Source organism: Gopherus evgoodei, chromosome 17 (assembly GCF_007399415.2).
Source record: "Gopherus evgoodei ecotype Sinaloan lineage chromosome 17, rGopEvg1_v1.p, whole genome shotgun sequence".
Taxonomy (NCBI): domain Eukaryota; kingdom Metazoa; phylum Chordata; order Testudines; family Testudinidae; genus Gopherus; species Gopherus evgoodei.
In genome coordinates, this window is record NC_044338.1 from 3,856,481 (window position 1) to 3,880,089 (window position 23,609).

General features: G+C 40.9%; 1 long non-coding RNA gene across 3 annotated transcripts; it reads right to left on the minus strand.

Moving 5' to 3' along the window:
• Nucleotides 1-5: 5 nt before the first annotated feature.
• Nucleotides 6-15,004, minus strand: LOC115636384. Of its 3 annotated transcripts, XR_003996906.1 has the most exons (6): nt 14,813-15,004; nt 5,917-6,184; nt 5,427-5,722; nt 4,523-4,707; nt 2,240-2,355; nt 6-809 (listed from the first exon to the last, which is right to left on the minus strand). It is a non-coding gene; the product is annotated as an uncharacterized LOC115636384 (long non-coding RNA). The 3 variants fall into 3 exon arrangements; XR_003996907.1 differs by lacking the exon at nt 2,240-2,355; XR_003996905.1 differs by having other exon boundaries at nt 6-2,355.
• Nucleotides 15,005-23,609: the final 8,605 nt, after the last annotated feature.

Here is a 23,609-nt window from a genome sequence, read left to right on the forward strand (position 1 = left end):
CTTCACACATGCTGGTTAAAAGCAGGAAATAAACTGAGTATTTTTGCCCACAAGAAGAAAAACTTCCTCACCTCCCAGTGGAAAAACTACAAACAACCTAGACACTGAGGCTTCCTAGCTGGCCCCAAACAACCCACAGAAAACTCTCTGTAGGATTTCACTGCTTGCTCCCCATCTCTAATCCTAATTGATCTTTTGGAGGCTCAACTGCTTGGTGAAATGCCCCATAGCATCCTTCTCCTGTGGGGCTTGCCTGGGAGAGAGACTGTCACAGCTACTAACACAGCTACTCAGGTTGCTCGATATAAGTTTTCAGTCATCACATGGTCTGTAGCACTGATATAGAAATATGGTTTTACTGATAAATAGATTTTATCTTAATTGTTATAATGTCCAAAATTACGGCATTCATTGTGTTTTGATTATTGGATGGAATCTATCATCAACTCCCCTGAGAAACAATCACTCACCAAAAATTAACGTGCATTACACTAATATAGATATAAAATATAGGAGGATATGGTTTGCACAACAGTTAGTCAGGTTCCTATTTATCTGTGCTGACATAATACAATTTGCAAGAGAAGAGTATAAATATCTATATCTACTTTGAGAAGTAAATAGTATATTTACTTGCAACTTTCCACTTTACAGTTCAAAGCAAAAGCAGAAGGAATCTGACTTGCAGTACAAGAGTATATACATACAACAAGAACTGAAGAAACCAACATCTCTTCAGACATCAGATTAATCTACTGATGTGTTGCTTTCTTCAGGTTCCCTTTTTCCCACCACATCTCTCCTTGAACCTGGAAAAGAAATGTTGTGAAGGCAAAGCTGCTAGTATGAGAAGAACAAGCCAATTTTCTCTGTTAAATTTGGAGGAAGGAGTCAGTTGCAGTCAAAGGTTTGGGTTTGTTTTCAGTGAAATTGACCAAAAAAAGGTACAAATAATTACAAGATCAGGAGAACAAAATGCTATCCAAGAACCACCTAAATTTGCAAATTAACTTATAGTTTTCTTTTAATTTTTGCATGTATCTTCAACAAATAACCACCACAAACACTGAAATTATTCTCATTGGCAGCACTTTACTTAATGTGGCAAAAACAGCCATATACTGTGCTTGTAACTTCACAGTTCTGTAACAACTACAGAACCCATACCATGGGTGAAATCCTGTCTCCATTTAAGCCAATGGGAATTTGCAATAGATTTTAATGGGGTCAGGTTGTCACCCAGTGTAACTAACTACTATCATCATAAGAGAAGAACTACCCAAAGTGACTTAGAACTTGCAGTTTTCACATCTCATCAGAACACACATGCTTTACCAGGCAGAAATAACTTTCACTGTCTTTTAATATTATGTTAACTACTATAGGCCCAGTCCTGAAGTTCAGTCAAAATTCCTTTTGAAGTCACTGGGAGTTTTGCGTGAACAAAGATGTCAGGATTTGGCCCCCGTGTAATTATAAACCACAGTGCTCCTCTGTTTAACATCAGGCTTGTCTTGGATATTGTTCACTTGGTAGCTAGTGTTACTCTACTCTGCTTGTAAGTCCACTGGAATGATTACTGAGGTTTAAGGCAGTAAAAAGTTACCCTACAGTTAAAAATGGCCTCAGCCACCTCTTTTCTTTTCCTTTGCAAGGGGGACAGGCTCTTCATTTGTGTTTATCAGTGTGTTACTCCAGTTGGTTTTGTTCACTTCATTCACACTCTTCATTTTAAACAAACATATAAAGAGGAAGCTTACAAATATGAGGTTTATTTGTATTCATATAAAAGCTGGGTTCAGCCTGGCCAAGTTCCATATAAATCTAGTGAGGGGGGTGCCTCAGAAGGTGCAGACTTGCAATGCATATCTGAAACTATGGAGAATTTCACCATTAATGTGAGCCTCTGTTAAACGCAACCCCCTTCCAACGCTATCTGTTGTCACAGGGGGCAGCAGGCCACAGCACCAGCGCTGGTGCTGTGGCCTACTGCCCTCCTCTGGTATCTTTGATGGAGGGATTATCTTTACTTCCACTATCTTTGCAGGGCCCATTGACCCTTAAAGCCCTGAGTTGCCTTCAGGTGTGCATGTCTTATAAGCTGCGTCAGGGAGCCGCAGACCTTGGGCCCATCACATGTAGGCATAATGAAATAATTTAATCAAGGTTTTATTAAACATGTAAAGTCACTTTGGTTTCTAGAGGTCTCACTGTACCCACTGTAAGCAAGTTCTCTCACCTTCCTTTTTATCAGGTATATCCAATTAGTGTACTGGGCCAATTTTTTTTTCTTTGGAGCCATTTTCTCCAGAACACTGGCAAACTTATTTCCAGATCCAGTGCGGTCATGGCTTTCTGGAAAACAGTTACCATGTAGAGTCAACATGATGGCAAACAATGAATCATTCAGGGTATGCTCTAGCATGTGGCTGTTACTGCAGCATGTTCTCACTGCCTGAAGATCTTTCTATCGGCACAAAATTTTCTAAGTTTTGAAAGTTTGGAGCGGGGTATTAGTACTCGTGCAGTGGGATTTTCCAGTCGGTGCTCTTAACTCTGCTCACACTGAAGTTAATAGTAATACACCCTGTCAGGGTTTCCTCCCCACTCTAAACTCTAGGGTACAGATGTGGAGACCCACATGAAAGACCCCCTAAGCTTATTTCTACCAGGTTAAAAACTTTTCCAAGGCACAAATTTGCTACTACAGGTAACAAAACTTTTCCAAGGCACAAATTCCTTCCTATCCTAACCAATTGATTACAAAGTGAGCACAGATCAACCCGCCTGGGTTTTTAGGACACTGAAAAACAATCAGGGTATTAAAAGAAGTTTATTTAAAAAAAGATAAAAGAATCATCTTTGTAAAATTAGGATGGAAGATAACTTTACAGGGTAACAGAAAGATTTTAAAGACAGAGGATTTTCTCTGTAGGCAAAACTTTAAAGTTACAAAAACAGGGATAAACCTTCCTTTTAGCACAGGAAGAATTCACAAGCTAAAACAAAAGATAATCTAACGCATTTTCTTGCTATTACTTACTATTTCTGTAATATTAGATGCTTAGTTCAGATAAGGCTTAGGGAGATGTATTTTTCCTGCCCTGGGTCCTCGCTGACTGGGAGAGAACTAAGGAACACGAAAACAAAAACCTTCCCCCCACAGATTTGAAAGTATCTTTTCCCCTTATTGGTCCTTTCGGTCAGGTGCCAACCAGATTATTTGAGCTTCTTAACCCTTTACAGGTAAGGAGGAATTTTATGCTACCCATAGCTGTATGTTTATAACACACCCACTGACTATAAGAACGGCCATACTGTGACAGACCAATGATCCACTTAGCCCAGTATTCTGTCATCCAACAGTGGCCAATGTCAGGTGCTTTAGAAGGAATGAACAGGATAGTTTCGAGTGATCCATCCTCTGTAATCCAGTTCCAGCCTCTGGCAAGCTGGAGGTTTAGGTACACCCATAGCATGGGGTTGTGTTCCTGACCATCTTGCCTAATAGCCATTGATGGGCCTATCCTCCATGACCTTACCTACAGTGGGAGCAGCATTAGGCCATTGTTTGAGAGCATTTGAAAATCCCACTTATAAATGTACAAATGTAAGCAATGTTAAGTATTCTCTAGCATGAACTTCTACCTTTTTAAAAAGCACTTCATACTTACACAGCCAACTTCACATGGAGAAATGGTGACATCTATTTACCACTTAAGGCACTTGCAGATGCATGATTATTATTGATACTCTATGGGCATACACTAGTACTTTAGATCTTGTCTATTAAAGGAAATTACTCTGTATCCGGTTTGGATAATACGGGCTCAATGGACGTGTTGTGTCTCTCTAGTGTCATGCTGTATAGCTTCTATTCTGAGACAGTTCTGGTGTCTTGCTATGATGTAGCCATTTCCAGGAATTTATTTGTTGAAAAGTTTTGTTACCTGTAGTAGCAAAATGAACTAGGCATTTAATTTTTTTCAGTTCTTTGGGAGGTGGAAGAAAAGTATGAAAGGAGTGAGGTAGATGAAACAACAGTATATATGCAATATTGTGTATTTTCTGTCATATTACAATAGCTTGTCACTGATTTTGAACTGATTGAAAGCAAGAGCCTCACCTGGAGCCTCCAGATTTTCACACTTTCTTGGCACACTCTGCTGACTGTCTCCCCTATCAGCGGGATCAGCATGTTTAAGAGGAGCACAAAGGTGAGTATCACATAGAACAGGGGTAGGCAACCTATGGCATGTGTGCCGAAGGTGGCACGCAAGTTGATTTTTCAGTGGCACTCACACTACCCGGCTCCTGGCCACCAGTCAGGGAGGCTCTGCATTTTAATTTAATTTTAAAAATGAAGCTTCTTAAACATTTTAAAAACCTTATTTACTTTACATACAACAAGAGTTTAGTTATATATTATAGACTTATAGAAAGAGACCTTCTAAAAATGTTAAAATGTATTATTGGCATGCAAAACCTTAAATTAGAGTGAATAAATGAAGACTTAGCACACCACTTCTGAAAGGTTGCTGAAGATGAGGAGAAGCATGAAAACCTCACGGTACTTGAAATCCTTATGTTCTGAGAGGTCCCCGGGGCCTAAGGTAAGCTTGAAGAGCTCGAACACTGCAGTGTGAAAGCTTTGAAATGGGCTATACAGAGTGTCCTGGGGACAGTCATTCATCAGAGAAGCAAGAGCTGCAGGGTAAGAGAAAATCAGAGAAAAGAGACAGGAAAATCACTAAACTGATAGGGAAGATAATACTGAATTTTTGTTGTGTGAGCAACAGATACCGGGTACCATATTCATTTCATCATACAAATTTAGACTTGATTTTTGTCAGTTATTTTCTGATAATGCAAATTTAGTTATCACTTTGGCATATGTTGCACATTAACTATGTAACGGTTGATGACAATGTATGAAAACCTAAAATATTTACTTCAGTATGCTCAGGAGTATAATATTTCTCTATATTAGTGAAAGGTTGCATATCTTATTTGTTATTGCACTAACAATTGATCCTATTGGAAACTGTCCCAGTAAGGAAGTTCATTCATATCTAAGTTTGCTGTTAAAGATCAGCTCACAAACAAATTAGTTCAGTGCTTATTTGTTGTTCATAATTACACGTGCTTTGTGTTATGCTTGCAGCAATAACAGTGATCAAACATCTAGCCTATAAACTCTTTTGTGGGTATTACACATAGCACACTATTGAGACTTTTGTTTTAAATATGAAAAAAGAATGTCCCTTTGAGTACATATAGGGGAAAAATACTTGGTCTTATCAACTACATGATTCTAAGGAAAACTGAAACTAATGATGGTGAAGAACACTTTAAAAAGATATCCTTTTATAGATAACTTAGAGATGCACCTTTGTTTTCAGAAGTCACAATATATTGAGCCCTACCAAGGGAATGACACTGATTTATCCGAGAGGATCAGGACTGGATTATACAAGGAGCTTATCCTCCTTTATTTTCATAGATGCCATACAAAAGAAGTAGAGTTACACTGGTGTAAAATGGATTGGACAATCAGGCCTTCATTCTTTATATGCTGATTTTTTAAAAACAGTATTGATCTTTGCATAAAGTTCTGTTCCAGTCACATTGCTATATTATGCCCATCAGTGTGGTATCTGGGTGCCATGGCATGTATTGTTGTGGCCACTGTGTTTCCCAGGCCATGTAGCACCGCATATTGCTATAGAGAAAAGAGAGGAGAATTTGGTTAGGCTTCTTGTGCAAGAGAAAGGTGATATGAATGTTAGCACTAAGGAATTATTCTTCCGATTAAAGAAAGGCAGAGATGACTGCTTGTATTTTGGTAAGTGCAAAACCTTTACACACAGTTTCCCATTATAAAGTAAATGTTTACAATTGTAAAGTAGAACACACCTTAACAGAGGCACAATACAGTTATGCAGTCCAGAAAATAGTGCTTGTAGATGGTTTTCAACAAACAATAGTCAACCACAACTGAAGGAGGATTGGGACCAAGTCCAGGGGGTCAGGCGGCAGATATGGAGGAAGCAGGAGGACATCTCTAATTAGGCACTCTCCTCAATGCTACTAGCAACTCATACAAGGGGTAAGAGTTTGATGTTAGTAGAATCTCTCTTTGAGATTTTCTTCAGTTTTTTTCCAACACTCCTTTCTTGGAGGGCTAAGACAGGGAAACCAAAAAGAAGAAGAATGGGTCAGTTTCTTTACATTTCCCTGGCTTGAACATGTTTTTCTTTCATATTTCTTAACACTGTCTATAAGAACTTCACGTATGGCTGGGAAGAGCAGCAGACATATAACAAATGCCTCTAGTGGTTTCTTACATGATTCATTCCCTGAGATTGAATAGTTTTTTTTAAATGTAGATTTGTTTGTAACAGTATTGTCTTCTTCAGGTAAATACCCACTCTCCCTGTCTACTTGCATCATAGAAGTAGAGCTAGTATGATTCCTCTTTGAACATAACTGTTCAGATTCTGCTGCCCTGAAGTCCCAAGGGAACACAGTCTCCAAAGAAGGACTCGCTTCCCTACAGCTAGCTGTAAAGGATGGCAAAAGCCAGATAAAGCCCAGAGGATCACAGAATGAAAATGGCAAAACATAAGCAATACACCACATTTTTGGTTGACCATTTCTAATATACATATTGCAGCCTTTGTCTGAAGCAAAAACAACATGTCAAGGTGGATGACAAATACTAGCCCCAGTGTATTTCATTTGGAAGAGGCTTAAGTCTGGCTTTAGCTTTTCTTTTACCACTCCAATCCCATCAGAGTTTATTAGAGAGAGTCACATTCCACATCTTCTAAACCAGGGCTATTATTAAGTCTTATTCTGTTACAAAGAAGTAAGACCTATGCAGTGTAACTATTCATCTTTCTTTTTCAGCTTCTCATTCTGTTCTAAAATATTGAAACAGCTCTTTATCTAATGTATCCTATATCCTTACATCATGTATCATTTATTCATCTTTCAGTGTATTCATTTCTCATATTCACATAGATGACTCAGTTTTGCAAAGAAAACAGTAGGAATTCTCAGTTTCTGTTAGTGCAAATGACCTGGGGGTGAAAATGCTGTATCAGAAAAATCGCAAAATTTGTTGTTTTATTCTGTTCTTTTTCCTTCTTAAAAGATCTTTCAGCACATTTGAGGAAGGGAAATTCCCTATCAAGACAGTGAAGGTCTAGTCCTTCAATCATTTGTCTAGGCAGTCTGTGAAATGGGCATATGGCCCCATCTGGTGTTCTTTCTTACCAGAAGTGAACGCAGTGGGCCATTTTAATGAGCTGCAGACATTTAATATTATCACCCATTCACTTCAAAACTATTAAGATTTGCAAAACTACTGTTACAAAAAGATAACGGTATTTGAGAATAATCTTACTTTTCACTGGAAAACAAACTGTCCATGTTTTTATAGATTCACATTAACATGGTTCCCTGAACAAACTGAACGTCAGTATGGTTCACTCTTCCTTGAACTCTCAAGATGGAAAACTACCTGTTCATTAGGAAGCTGAAGTGATTTTCCCATCCCTTTCCTGGTGTGTGTTAGTGATTTTCTCTTTCCCTGCATGTGCTGCCTCTCTGATGAGTGAGCATCCCCAGGACACACCATGCAGCCCACTTCACAGCTTTCAAACTGCAGCCCTGGAGCTCTTCAAGCTTATCTTAGAACTCAGGGACCTTTTTAGGATGTGAAGATTCCAAGGTAGAGTGAAGTTTTTAAGTTTTTCCTGGTCTCCTATGTAATATTCTCCTTTGTACTCCTCTTAAGCATGTGTTCATGGGGGAGACAGTCAGCACAGAGTCCCAAGAAAGTGGAATAATATAGAGGCTCCAGGTGAAGCTCTTTCCTTGATTAACTAGATTGTCCTAGTTAATATAAACACTGTAGCAGTAAGTCACAACTGCAACTGCACCTTGTTAGTTTTGAATGCTTTCCACAATCCTTGTCTGTCAGTTCTGTTTTTATTTGTTAAAATATTATTAAAAAACAATAACACTAGGGCCTAGATCCTCAAAGATATTTAGTTGTCTAATTTCCAGTGGTGTTCAGTTAAAGTCTAGCCCATGCACTAGGGAGCAGAAATTGTTACCACCAATACTGCCTCTGTGAAATACATTGTTTGGGGTGGGGGCAGGTCTCTGGCCAGTTGCTAGGGGGATTTTACATCAGAAACTATCATGGCAGCTGGCACTCTTATTTGCAACCTCAGCAGAGAGTGCAAGCACCACAGCCACAATTCACAAAACTCTCAAGCACATGAAGTGCTTTGCTGAGTTGAGATGGACTTAAACACACATTTTTGACTTCACCAAAAATTCTGAAAAATTCATTTTTGGTTTTCCCTAAACTATTCTCCCTCTCTCCTCCCCCCCCAAAAATTGACAGCAAACTGGAAAATCTGTTATTCGGACAGTTCTAAACAGATCCATTGGTTCTGACAAATTCTTTATGCTTTACATTTGAAGGAAGGCTTGACATTTACAAAATGAAGTAAATAATGCACCTCTGGTAAGTGGCCACTGGGTGACACTTCCTCACTGCAGAGAGCTAGTCCAGTGCTCTTTCATAGGATTGTGTGCCTATGACAGATTTTGAGAGCATCTTCATCTGTCTTTCCTTGCTTTTGTGTTATATTTTATACTATATTGGCTTGTTTTTCTCTTCTTGTGGCGTTGTTGCAGTTATATGAATATATGAGACTAGTTCTTTGAGACCTAGAGAGCTTTGACTGTATAGGATCTGGAAAAAAATCTGCCAAAGTCCTTAAAAGAATGGTTTCATAAAGGAAAGACAGGTCTGCGGACAGCAATTCCTGACCCCAGGGAAGAACAGACAATGGGACCCCTAGAAAGGGATGTGCCCACCCAGCTGCCTTCGCCACTGCCGGTACCACCCCACACATGTCTAGGAGCCAGGGACAGATTAAACTTTTGTAGGCACGGGTGCCAAACATATTTGTGGGCCCCCATGGAGGCAATGGAGCATGGTGCAGGGAGGTCAGTACCCACAGCAAGGGGCCAGCCAGGGGCAATGGGGCATGGCATGGAAGGGGTAGCCCCGCTCTGCCCAGCCTAGTACGAGAGCACTGTTTACAGATTGGCAGCTGCCAGACACACACTGGCCCACCTAGCCCTGTGCTGCCAGAGTGCCCCTTCCCTTCTGGGGTTGGCCCATGCCGTGCCACACAGCCCCCCCACCCAACACCTCCCAATTCCCTATGCCCAGCCTCCCAGAGGCCCATTATGTCGAGTGCCCCCCCGCCCACAGCCTCACCACAACTGCCTAGCACCCCAACACACACAATCTCCCACACTCTGCACTACCCAGTGACCTTCTCCACAGCCCCACCACTACAACTACATAGCACTCCACACAGACCCTCCCCCACTGCCCAGGACCCCAACACACACAGGATGCCCCCACTGCCCAGCGCCCCCCACCCCTCACAGCCCAGCACCTCCCCACAGAGACCCACTCTCCCATGCCCTGCCCCCTGGCCACACTCACCAGCCCTACTGAGCCAATGCAGTGCAGGGGTTCCCCCACCAGCACAGTCCTAGGGGGCAGAACAGCTGAAACTTGGGAGCACAGAGCAGTCCCATCCCCTGGGGCCCCACACAGCCCTACTTGCCTGGTGCTGGGGCCCGCGGTGGAGAGGAAGCATTTGCTTGCAGGGGCTGTGCGTGGCAGCCACTGACTTCCCCAGTCTACTGCTTCAGCAGAGCAGGCCCTGTGGCTTGCCTGTGTGATTTAAAATGGCCCGAGGCTCCTGGCTGCTGCTGCTACCATGGCAGCAGTGGTGGCCAGGGGCCCCCAGCCCCCTTTAAATTGCCTGGGCCCTTGGGCAATTGCCCCCTTTGACCTACCTCCTGTCAGCGGGCCTGAGGAAAGATTATAGATAACAAACTAGTTGCCTTTACTCTGAGGGGCAGGGAGAGCTAAGAAGATGTTTAAGGTGGGCTTTTTGAGTTTCATAACATTAAGAAGATTTAATTGCCTGGAGGTTCCAACCAAGATCAGGGGCCCATAGTACATATATAGTAAGAAACAGTGTTTGCCTTGAAGAACTTACAATCTATGTAGACAAGACAGACAAAATGTGAGATGAAGAAAGTGTGACTCTCATTTTACAGATGGCTACCTCAGCCATAGTTGAAGTAATGGGCAGGGCACAAAGGAAGTCTGTGGCAGAGCCAGAAATTGAATCCAGGTCTCCTGACTTCCAGGCCAATGCCCTGATGACAACACCATCCTTCCTATCATGCATATGCTCATAAAGGCCATGTGGCATATCAGATGAGTGGCAGACAGTTGTGGAAGTGACTCCACAGTGTCTGTGCTACAAAATGACTATTGGAACCAGAAACTGTGCTAGTAATCATATAATCCTAGTAATTGTGATAGATTGTGATGTCACAAACACAGGATTATTTATGGGCTTGATCTGGCAAACACTTAATATACAGAATTTGCTGACAGGAGGGGACCCTGTGGCTATAGATGAGGCAGAAGGAAAAAAGAAAATGGGCTAAGAGAATGAAAGTTCTTATTACACCATAAATACTAATAAGAAAGGAAATTAATCAAATGATTGGCCAAAGAATTCATGAAGATCATGTGTCACATATACAGATGCAAGAAGATTTAACATATTTCTGATATTGACTGTACTATACAGAGCCCTAATCTTATTGCTAATGCTAATATCAGGGCAAATTCTGCCTTGATTTGTATCTACTGCAGCCTCCATAGAAGTTATTGTACTTGCAGTGGTAAATCAGACTAGAATTTAACCCTGAGTCTTTAATTCTTATGTAAACATACTACTTTCTGCTTCAAAGTGCTTTTAAAAAATCTATACAGATGTGTTACTGTATTTTTTAATAAAAATGTGATTTATACTAAAACTCACGGTGAACACATACATTAATATAATGCCATGTTTAAAAATGTAAATACCTTAAAGTTGTGTAATAAGGAGTTTATTGCCAACATCGTCTGGGAAAGCAAATGCAAAGTTCTCATTTTAAAAAAAGTAAGCTACTGCTAACCATACCATGTGATCGCTCCTTTTCTTCTATGGCCCTATTCAGCTGAAATAAATTTTTCACAGGTTCTGGCCTTGAAAACTCTACTGGCTTCCACTTGACACCCTTGCACGTTAATGCTGATTCAGTAGGCAAAACCTTTATGTGCTGTGAATTGCTTACTTCATCTTTCTTTAGCCACATTCAATAAATTGTTTCAGAAAATGAAGATTGTGTCCCTCCTATTTTAGTCTAAGGAAGGTAACTCCGCTGGAAGATGTGTTGATCCTCCAATGGACAGAACATAATGACGTACTTGTATGGAGAAGGGCTGACCTACCATGCATGAGAACAACACCTCAAAGGCAAATACATAGCAAGATAGTACGTGTCTACTCTAAGAATAGGTATTCCCAGGCTCTGCATCCTGATGTTCCCAACTAGCTAAGCAGACATTTTAGCCAGTATAGAATCATAGAAGATTAGGGTTGGAAGAGACCACAGGTGGTCATCTAGTCCAACCCCCTGTAGGACCAACCCCAACTAAATCATCCCGACCAGGGCTCTGTCAAGCCGGACTTAAAAAACCTATAAAGATGGAGATTCCACCACCTCCCTAGGTAACCCATTCCAGTGCTTCACCATCCTCCTAGTGAAATAGTGTTTCCTAATATCCAGCCTAGACCTCCCCCACTGCCACTTGAGCCCATTGCTCCTTGTTCTGTGATCTGCCAACACTGAGAACAGCCGAGCTCCATCCTCTTTGGAACCCCCCTTCAGGTAGTTGAAGGCTGCTATCAAATAAGTCCAATTCCCTCAGCCTCTCCTCATAAGTCATGTGTCCCAGCCCCCTAATAATTTTTGTTGCCCTCTGCTGGACTCTCTCCAATTTGTCCACATCTTTTCTGTAGTGGGTGGCCCAAAATTGGACACAGTACTCCAGATGTGGCCTCACCAGTGCTGAATAGAGGGGAATAATCACTTGCCTCAATCTGCTGGCAATGCTCCTACTAATGCAGCCCAATATGCCGTTAGCCTTCTTGGCGACAAAGGCACAGTGTTGACTCATATCCAGCTTCTCATCCACTGTAATCCCCCGGTCCTTTTCTGCAGAACTGCCTCTTAGCCAGTCAGTCCCCAGCCTGTAGCAGTGCATGGGATTCTTCCATCCTAAGTGCAGGACTCTGCACTTGTCCTTGTTGAACCTTATCAGATTTCTTTTGGCTCAATCCTCCAATTGTCTAGGTCACACTGGACCCTATTCCTACTCTCCAGCATATCTACCTCTCCCCCTAGCTTAGTATCATCCGCAAGCTTCCTGAGAGTGCAATCTATCCCATCATCCAGATCATTAATGAAGATTTTGAACAAAACCAGCCCCACTTGATACCGCTTGCCAACTAGATATCGAGCCATTGATCACTACCTGTTGAGCTTGACGATCTAGCCAGCTTTCTATCCACCTTCTAGTCCATTCATCCAATCCATACTTTTTTTAACTTGCTGGCAAGAATACTGTGGGAGACCATAAAAAAAGCTTTGCTATAGTCAAGATATATCACATCCACCGCTTTTCCCATATCCACAGAGCCAGTTATCTCATCATAGAAGGCTATCAGGTTGGTTAGGCATAACTTGCTCTTAGTGAATCCATGTTGACTGTTCCTGATCACCTTCCTCTCCTCCAAGTGCTTCAAAATGGATTCCTTGAGGACCTGCTCCATGATTTTTCCAGGGACTGAGGTGAGGCTGACCAGTCTGTAGTTCCCCGGATTCTCCTTCCGTTTTTTAAAGATGGGCCCTATATTTGCCTTTTTCCAGTCGTCCAGGACCTTCCCTGAGTTTTCAAAGATAATGGCCAATGGCTCGGCAATCACAACATCCAACTCTCACAGGACCCTCAGATGCATTAGATCTGGACCCATGGACTTGCACATGTCCATAGGCACAGGAAGGGGAGTGAGAGGAGGAGAGTGGTTTCTAACAAATTTTCTTTTCCCCCTTTGGTTGTCCTTTGGAGGTACCATTGAACTTTGCCACAATATTTTCCATGACCCACCTCTGTTTTCTGATAACAGGATAATCACATGCAGAATCCAGATCAATTCCATGGGCTCAGGGAGCCTCTTTAATATAACATTTGTATCTTATTGTCATTGACCAGGATCCTATGACATTACCTTGTTCTTGCCAGAAGTGCAATTATTAAATCTAAAATCCATGTATCACCTGACAATTATGTTTCTGTTACGTAGTATCTTCACTGGGTGTTTACCTCAGTGGAGTTGTATTTAATTGCACCTTAAGTGGTTACACCTTAAATACTTGGTTATTTGCACCAAGTTAAATAAATGCCAGCTAAAATCATCCCTTATTTTAAAGTGGCTGCAGCTAACATGACTGGATCATAACTATCACCACAACTAGTGATAACTGCCAAGAAGTATTTGAAGAGTGGAAACAAAGGAGGGAGAAGAACTGTTCTGAGATTAAATTAAGATATGGAAAATTTAGGCTGAATGTTATTAAAACCTTTTTCATAGTGTGCTCCATTAGGCTATAACATAGTCTCCCAAGGGGAATGATAGAAGCAGGGCCGACTCCAGGGGTTTTGCTGCCCCAAGCAGCCAAAAAAAAAAGCCGCGATCACGATCTGCGGCAATTCAGCGGGAGGTCCTTCGCTCCGAGCCACCAAATTGCCACTGAATACCTGAAAGTGCCGCCCCACTCTGGAGTTGCCACCCCAAGCACCTGCTTGATAAGCTGGTGCCTGGAGCCGGCCCTTGATAGAAGCACCATAACTTTAAGACATTTTAAATTAGGCTGAAAAAAGTACTAGAAAATATCTGGTAGGGAACAATCCTATATTGCCTAAGGGATGGACTAAATGAGCCAATGGAACTTTTCACTCTCTAATGTATCTATGATTCTGTGAAAAACCACATCATTATTAATAATAATACCTAGCACTTAAGTAGCCCTTTCCACCTACACAGCACTGTAAAAACATTAGCCAATTAATATCCAAGAAGATCAGCAGAAAATTTTGAGGTTACACAATCATTGTGTAAGTGGGGGAGTGGTTTCACAATTATGGGGAACTTTTCTGGCTTATACACTACCCCGCTGAAATTGGCTAGTGAAAGGATCTGAGTCCTTGCTCCCACTCCTTTTACCCAGGCCAGCCTGACACTCTCCTGTATGGCAGAGTCCCTGTAATCCTGACAAGGCTTGGTCCAGGATTCCTGGGTGACCAACCCCCAATCTTATCATGGTCATTTAGGACAGGGGCTAGGGTGCCTCCACTCCAGGGTACTCTCTCTGCCCTGGAGACGTCCCTGACCCATTGATCATTGCATTTTCTTTGAACTGTATGCAATTTATTAAACAGGAACCAATTAAAACAACTAAGTAAAAAATGGGAAAGGTTAAAGGAAAAGACATAGCCCCGCCCCGGGGGCACAGGGACACCACAAGCAGCTGTCTCTGGAACGTCAGGGCAGTTCACAGTCTGTTCCTCACATGTCCCAGGCCCTGGCTGTGCTGCAGGGATGCTGTGGGTCAGACACTTGCTCTGGCGATGGCCACATGGCCCTAGATGGCAGGGCCCTTCTCCCCAGCATTGCCCCTCCTGTCAGGGTTACGAGCCCCCTTCAAGTTCGGCCTGCAAGGCCTCTTGGCTGGGGGCGTCTCCTTGCGCTGGGCCCCCTGACCAGCGTCCCCCTCTTTGCCCAGCTGCTCAGCGCACCTGGCTCCAGATGGCGCCGGCGCCGGCTCCAGCCCCAGCTCCACTCTGCCAACGCGCTGCTGCTCTGCCTGCAGCTCAGCTCTCTGGGCAGCTCCTCCGGCCAGCGCGGCTCACTCCCTGGCCCAGCTCAGGCTCCTGCCCTCGCCTCACCTCAGCCCCCCTCTGGACTAGGCAGCTCCAGCTCACACGGAGGACGGGACCCCCAACCTCCTGACTCCTTCATTGGCTGGCCTGCTCTGTCAATCAGGCTGACCTAGAACGTTGGCCTCTCCCCATTGGCCCTGAGAACTGTTATTCTCAGGGTCCTGATTTCTCATTGGCCTTTCCCCTTTCATCTGGTGTTGGAAGGTGGCCAATCAAAAAAAACCCACTGAGTGTCAGTAAGGGACCAACAGTCCCCTAACGATTGTACATTTCAGAATGAAGATACACCCGCCCTCACTATAAATTCAACACCATGAGCATTTTCAGAATTAACAAAACTCTGAAGTGAAAAGAAAACTCCTTTGCCAAGCCATCCTCTTCAGACAACGCAAACCAGCATTTTTCCATTCATCACTAAGCCAGGTGGCTCCATGGCCTTTACCGGTTTTAACTGTTAGTTTAACTTGATGGGCAGCAAGAGATAACAAACCTATGCAGTTAGGGGATTCAAAGGAAGCCTCTCTCTGGCTCACTCAGTAAAAGCAGTATTCAGCCTGTCTCAGCTATAACGAAGTCATTCTTTTCAAATCTGATGCAGTAGGTTTAGCCCAACCATTTCCTTTTATTCCAAAGGGGGAATGCACATAGGGAATCATACAAAGCAAAAGGATTACTCAGCTGCCTGACATTAGCATGCAGTTAGTCAGAGAAGAAAAACCAGTAGTGCATAATTGGGGTGGAGGGAGGTCCAGAGAGGCCATCTAACGATCAAATAATTTTGGATTGCGTGGGACCAAAGGTATAGGAGCATTATATTTTTAGAGAGAGTGTTATTAGAATCTGATCATTCAAGCAGAGTCAAGTGTGCAGTTTGTTATTAGAGAGACAAGGTGAGTGAGGTAATATCTTTTATTGGACCAACTTCTGTTGGTGAGAGAGACAAGCGTTAAGCCACACAGAGCTCTCAAAAACTTGTCTCTCTCATCAACAGAAGTTGGTCCAAGAAAAGATATTACCTCACCCACCTTGTCTCTCTAATATCCCAGGATGGAAATGGCTACAGCTACACTGCATATAGTTTGTTATTGTCATTCTTCTGGTTACAGTCACTGCATTTAAGAATCTCAGAAATACTAATTATTCAGGAATCTGTCATGCTTTGCACGTGAAATCAGATGAAACATACCAAAACAAGCTAAATCCAGATTTTTAGCATTCATCAAAGTTCTTCTCCTCACCCTTCTCCATGTAAAAAATGCCACATGGTTGTAGATGTTTAACAGAACTACAAATAGGAGGCTGATAAATCTGAAAAACAGCATTTGTGAAAAAGTCAAGGGCAACTTAGAAGTCTTCTATTTTCTATTCACTGGTCTGCTTTATTTTCACTCCCCGTGTATTGTTTCTCTATTCACCCTAGTATGGCAGCTCAATGCAAAGGCAATATCTGGTATAAGCTACAGCCAATCATTCCATGTGTCATTTATTTGGATACTGAACACCCTGCATGTATATTTTTAGGAAGTAGATTGTTGGTATCAGGTTTCGGTTGGATATTTTGTCCCTAGGATCATCTCCACACCAAGTTCTTGAGAAACTCTGTCTAGCCAATCAAAGGAGCAAATTATATTGATAATGCTTTTTATTTATGGAATATTGAAACATCATTCAGGAAGATCCCAAATAATTTACAAAGTATATGGACAGATTTACAAATTATTTCATACACCACATCATTGCAGCCACTTCTCCAAATCAAGGAACTTGCTATAAAGTTTATGAAGGTCTGATAACACAGTCTCTCTCATTCTCTGTGAAAAGGTTACTGTAATCTCTTTGGCAGCAATGTTACTAATGTTTTAGAGCAGTGTAACTGGTAATTCTGAAAGGGATTTAAGGGTGAGAGTGGACAGCAAATTATACATAAATTTGCAATATATTATGGCATCAAAAAGGGCAATGTAATTTTGGGCTAGATACCCTGAGGTGTCATATTGGAGAGCAAGGAGATAGTAGTCCCTTCTCAATATATCTCTGGTGTGACTGCATCTGGGATACTGCATTCAGAGCCAGGTCCCTCATTACCAGAAAGATACTGAAAACTGAAGTGAGTTCAGAGAAGGGCAACAGAAATTTTGAGGGGATTCTTGAGGGACTGATTTGCAAGGACAAAAGAAAAGAGTTAATTAACTTTAATTTAGCTAAGCACTGATTAAAGCAAATATAATCTACACCAAAAAGAGAGGAAATAGTTCACATAATAAAGGTGGCTTCAATGAGGTGTAATAGGATTAAATTTAAGTGAGGAAATGTAGCCTGTAAATATCATGTAATACTGATATGTGTATACTGATAATGCACACTAAATTAGTCTGTGGAATTAATTCCCTGTGGAAATCGTGGAAATTCCATCTTTCAGCACATTTAAGCAAATATTTTTACTGTTGTCACATCTATGGTTGCATGGGATGCACAGGTTTCATTTCTCACAGTTTTGGTGAACCAAAATCAGTGGATTTGGTTTGAACCTGCTGATGTTCGCCTGCAATTATTCATAGATTCCAAGGCCAGAAGGGACCATTGTGATCACCTCCCTGACCTCCTATACAACACAGGCCACAGAACTTCCTCAAAATAATTCCTAGGTCCGATCTTTTAGACAAAAATCCAATCTTGATTTTAAAATTGTCAGTGATGGGGTATCCAGCACGATTATGTGAGCTTAAAAACATAAATAAAAACTTCGTTGCAGTTATTTCCACAAAGGGCCTTTATTGGGTGCAGTTGTTATGAGAAATGAGTGTATCAGGTATGATGAATTCTGTGCAGATTTTAACTTTCAGCTTGAAACATGAAACCAGGTAAGTTTTTCTTGGCTTCAGATTTCAACCAAAAAGTTTTTACATCTCTAACCAACTTTTCAGAGTAGAAGGACCATTCCAAAGATTTAGGGGGAAGGTGTGTATGTGGAGGGGAGAGAGCTGCCACAAAGACAGGCATTTTATTATCTCCAAAGCAATTGCATTATCAGTTGAAACTGAGATTATTGTCATTTCTGAAACACCCACCCCTAGTTTTGGTAATCATCATCAAAAGGCTGCTTGAGTCAAATTATAGCAGACTCACTCTGGAGAAAAAGCAGCAGACAGAAAGGTGGGGCACATCCTGCTTGTGTGTGGCACAATCCCCAGAGCACTTGAATATTGCTCTATTCTTGACTTTTGCCAAACATACAAAAAACTGAACACCACAGTGAAGGTTTACCAGGAGTACAGAGTCATGTTGTAATGGCTCAGGAACTCCCCCCAGCCAAAGCTGTGATCTGGTGCATTGCATGTCACATTTGGGCTATCTAAATATAGCTGATGCTTTTAAAGTCTAATTAAATTGCCTGTCATAACCACATCTGATGAACAGTTTTGAAGAGTGGTTAAATATGTTTTAAAAATCTAAGGAAAACACTGGGAGGTACTTGCCTAAGTGGTTTGTTTTTATTTGTCCCTGAAATAGAAGCACCCAAAAGTCTTGAGGCCAAATTTTCAAAAGCATGCATTCAGATTTAGTTGCATATGCATATGAGTTCCACCATAAATTGCAGTTTCCATCTGCACAAGCTGGGTGCGCATAAAATTTTGCATGTGATTCAATGTGCACACTTTTAAATATTGGCCCTTGATGTCTGCAGAATGGTATGACATTTTCTCCCACAGAGCAGGCTAAGAAAGTACACTTTATTTATTTACTCAATAGTGCTCAAAATGTGCTAAGTGCTGGACAGACATATAGGAAGACACAGGTTCAGCCCTAACTATCATACAATCTAAAAAGACAAAAAACAGACAAAGGAGAAAGGGAAGTACCTTGCAAGCAGCAGATTTGTCAGGGTGATGATTGGTACAAGTCTTGTTAATTCCATGTTGTTCTTTTTATGATGTGAGGACAGAGGGAATGGTGCGTGTATGCAGAGGGAAGTTAATAAGAACGAAGAGCTAGGAAAAAAAAGAAAAACAGGATTAACAGTATAACTGCTGCCATCATTATTTATTTATTTATTTATTATTATCCTCAGTTTATTCAGTTTCCAGCCAGCGCTTGGTGGAGTGAGGGTTAAAAACAACTTAAAGTCAAATTCTGGTGCCATAAATGTCAGTGGGATTTTTATCACTGATTTCAATTGATACAGGATTTGGTCATCTGTGTCTGAGCATGGGATTGGCAACAGGTGCCTACCCTCATTGCAGGGATTGCAGTGAAGTTCAGTGATGGGGGAGGGGGGAAATTAGTCTGGGCACAGGTGGAGATAATTGCACCATCAGGAAGGGAAAACAGTATAAGAAGAGACAGGGTGGTGCACTTTTTTTTTTTTCTTTCTTTAGCAGCCTAGCCGATATAGGGAATGAATGCTACCTGAGCTATAGGACCAAGCTTTCTCCTTTCTCTTCTTTTTAGAACTTTGGCTATGCGAAGCTATTTGTTTCAAGCTGTAGGAAAATTGGTTGTAGAATGTAGCAGCAAATTAGGGTGCATAGCCACAGCTAGTTTGTGTCAGCAGTTGGCCATGTGCCTTTCCAGTAAGGCTGTGTTCAAAGTTTATTCCTTAAAGTCATTGATTCCGAGGCCTGAAGGGACCATAGTGATCTGCTAGTCTGTTTGCACAGACCATATATACCACCGCAACACTAAACAAATGCACTAGGTCCACATTCAGTTCTTATACTTTTGATTTGTTTTAAGAGTAGCTTTTGGTTATTGAACTGGAGTGAAAGCCATAACAATCACAGAAGGTGTAGCTGAGGGAAGCATAGAGAGTTAATAAGTACTAGAGGCCTCACAGAACATTCTCCACCCCTTAGTGAATAGGGCTTTGTGTTTTCTCCCATTTTGTGTTCATGGCAAAAATTCTTGAGGAACAAAACCTAAAGGCACAGGTGCTATAAGGCTGTGCTGATGACATTGCTAGAGAGTGCTGATTTGTCTTTTCAATCTACCATGCTGCATAAAATGGCAGATATTATCCCACTTTAAGATTTCCCTAGAGTCTATTTCCTACTCTACAAAATTCATACACATAGAGTCTGATGTCTGCTGCCTTACAACTTAACTGTGCAAAGTAAAATGCTATTTTCTCTACCCATGCACAGTGGAGAAACAGGGTCTTACGGGAGCTACCCTTAAAACATCTTTCAGAATGGAACTACTTGTTCTCACAGCTCATATTCATAAACAGACACCTCAGTATGTGCCAGTATTATTCAGTTGGTCAGGGATGAAAAGATCTTCATATGTGTGTGGTAGTATCAAGAACTGATCCTATGAGAATTAAACTAATAGTGTGGGACTTAAGGGAGTTTTATAACAGGGAGAATGTTACTAAAGTTACATAGTTAATGCATAAACAAGTCTGTTATTTTAATTCTTCTGGTTGCAGTCATTGCATCTGAGAATGTATTAAGTGCTAGTTCCTTGGGGATTTCATGAAATGTATATGCCAAAAAGTCTGAAGCACCCCAAAACAAGTTCAGTCCAAATTTGTAGTATTCCTCAAAGTCCCTTGTTACTTTCCACCATTCCAAGTAAAAAGAACACAACTAGTGTGACTTTCAAAAGGGGGCAAACAGGGCAGAAGTTGATGAAAATGAGTCAAGTACTACATAAATGTGTAAAATTAACTTTTCTTTTATTATAGGGTGTTTCTATTATTGATGTGAGAAACTGACTACAAAGTCTTTTGATAAATCAAAAATATTATTTGTCAGAGAAAAGCTGAATCCATCTCAGCAGGACTCTAAAGGAATGTACACATTGCATGCATGGAGTATTGTCATGAAAATAGGAGACCAAACTACACACAGCAAAAATTCTCTACTCTGTTTCAAGCCAGATATATTTGTACTGGATTGAGTAGTCATTCATTATATTGTTTTAAGGGAAAATGAGATGTTTAATAATATTTGTTTATATAATACCCTGTTCATTAGATTTTTTCTTAAAATGTGGATGTAAGATGCCATATGAAGGAAAGTGTTACGGAACAAGATAAGTTTGACAGTATGGGATGACATATGTTTTGCCACTACTATATTTTCTGATGGCACAAAGAAAAGTTTCTTCTGTCGTGGGAGATAACTGGCTGCTTATACCACAGTTGACTAAAGAGAAATCAATTACATGAATCCCCTCAGTGCTAGGGCGGGATGTGTTACTGAGAAAATCTGAGTCCAAGATTTGAGAACTTGATACTCTTTCCACACTTCTCTCTTACTCTCCAGCTCTAACAGTCGCTTGTTGCGTCTTGTTCAGTTTAGTTGTAAAATCTCAGGGGAAATGATCTTCTGTTGGTTTACTGTATAAACCAACTGTGTATATTGTACTAGCACAATGGGGCCTTTGGGTGCTATTACAATATATATAATACTAATAAAGTTGCAAAATCATTTTTAAAAATCCTTTAAAACCTTTGGATGTTTTTTCTGTATTATTTGTAGATCCCACCCATAACACACACAGTGTCCTGAACTGATTTGATTTCCACATGAAAAAGGTTAAATAAATGTCTGTATCCTAAGTGAAAAATCACAAAAGGCTCTTGAAAATCAATTAAATATTGAACTAAAAGGAATTTGCCAATATTATTTGGAAAGTAAGGCTGTGTAAAAATAATGAATTCAAAGGCTAAATTAAGCAGTTTTTCTTACAGAAGGCACTCTTGGGAATGGAATGCTGACAATAAGTAATTGAGTGTTATCCTGTTTGTTACTTTATTAATGTTATAATATCTTTTAGACAATGGCTTTCCTTTGAATAAGTCTCTCTTGGGGACTGGAAAAGCAAAGAGTTAAATATAAAGTCTGACCAATTCCCTTTGTGTTGCATGAGTTTGACTAGGATCATGTCATGAGAAAGCAGAACTGACAATACAACACTGATTGTTTGATCTATATGGCAAGAAAACCAAACTTTCAGCACCTCCCACAGAGGGCTCCTTTTGCCCTGTTTATTCCAGTCCCCACATGTAGCTCTTTTACTTTGCCCATAGACCACTTGCCAGAAAAACAAAATAAAAGTTACATGTCAAACAAGATCTATGGTATCAACCTCTAAACTGCAGAATATTTACTTTTAAAGTTACAATCTAAAAGCAATTTTTTCAGCTCTGTCCTTTATGGCATTATCACTGATAAGTGGCAAAGAGACAACAGATGGATACAGGCAGACAGATAGGAAAGTACAAGGAAACAATGAGACAAGCATGAGGGGCAGCGTGGGAGAAAGTACAAAGGTGCTTGTTTGAAAATTTAACAAGTGTGTGATAGAGGCTGGTACCATGGACCCACCTAGGGTAGGAGTTGCCATTTTGATAGGGAATGAGAGACAGAGACTGGGGATAGGCCATGATAAAGGGTCTTGAAAGTGAAGACAAGTATCTTCTAAGAACAACCATACTGGATCAGACCAAAGGTCCATCTAGCTTAATACCTGTCTTCTGACAGGATACTTCTGTTTGATATGCTAGAGAAGGGGAAGCCAGTGGAGCAATGTGAAGTCTTTCTTCAGACCACAAATGACTAATCCCAGGAGTTACCTTCTTAAGCTTTTTATAAGCTTCCATTTCCAAATCCTCTCCATATTCGCATTTTGTTTGCTTTTCAAACTTCTGATGCTTTCCAGCTCCCTTTTATAACACGCGCCATTTGTCCATTAGACTCACCTCGTTAAGTACACAACTCCTAAGCGCCAATGGAATTGTCACTTCAGGGAAGTTAATTGACAGCAGTTTTAAATATATCTCCCAGGCATGGCTACATATACACACAAACTTTTAAAAATATTGTTCCCTGATAAATGTAAAACCAAGAGAAGGAGAGGAAAACTTGGGGTCACGCTGTTATAGGTGCCAGAAAGAAAGAAGTCCATTGTGTTAATTATCACTCAATTGTGAAAATCAAGCATGGTTGCAAAATTCCATTCCTTGTAATTGGCATTACACAATAAAAATTAAATCAGCATTGTTTGATACAAAGCATGCTAATTCATATTGTCATGAAGCCTAAAGATGCATCTTAACTGAATCCCTTTAAAGACAGGGAATGCTTTAAACACATCTACAGTACCCCCACTAACGTTACTGTTTGGAAATGAATGTGACTCTAAGCCCTCCATGTGTTCCGAAAGTAATAGTTAACAATATAAGTTTTTGCTTCCTTAGCCTCTCAATTTGCAGTGCTCTCAATTTATCTTTTCACTTTTGTGCTTTTTGAATAGGTAATATAATTACATAATATACAACAAATGAGGCATGACGTAAAGAAACATGATTTACAATATCAGTGGATAAGTTTTAACCAAGTTCTCCATAATATAGACTATGGAAACTAAAAAAGATGTGGTTTTCAGATGTGTATCCTTTTGCATATTATACAGGTGTCATTACATCATCATTAAATGACTCAGATTAATTAGCAACTCTTTTTAATATATAATTATTGGCTGTGTTTTATCTTACCATTTTGTCAGCTGTACAGCAAAGAAATTGTTGTCTAGCAAGTTTGTCTGTCTCCTACCCAAGTTCAGGCGTAACCCTGTGGTGTTGCAGTTTTAAGTACTATACTCATACATGGAAACTGCACCCAAACAAACCAGATGACACAGGAAG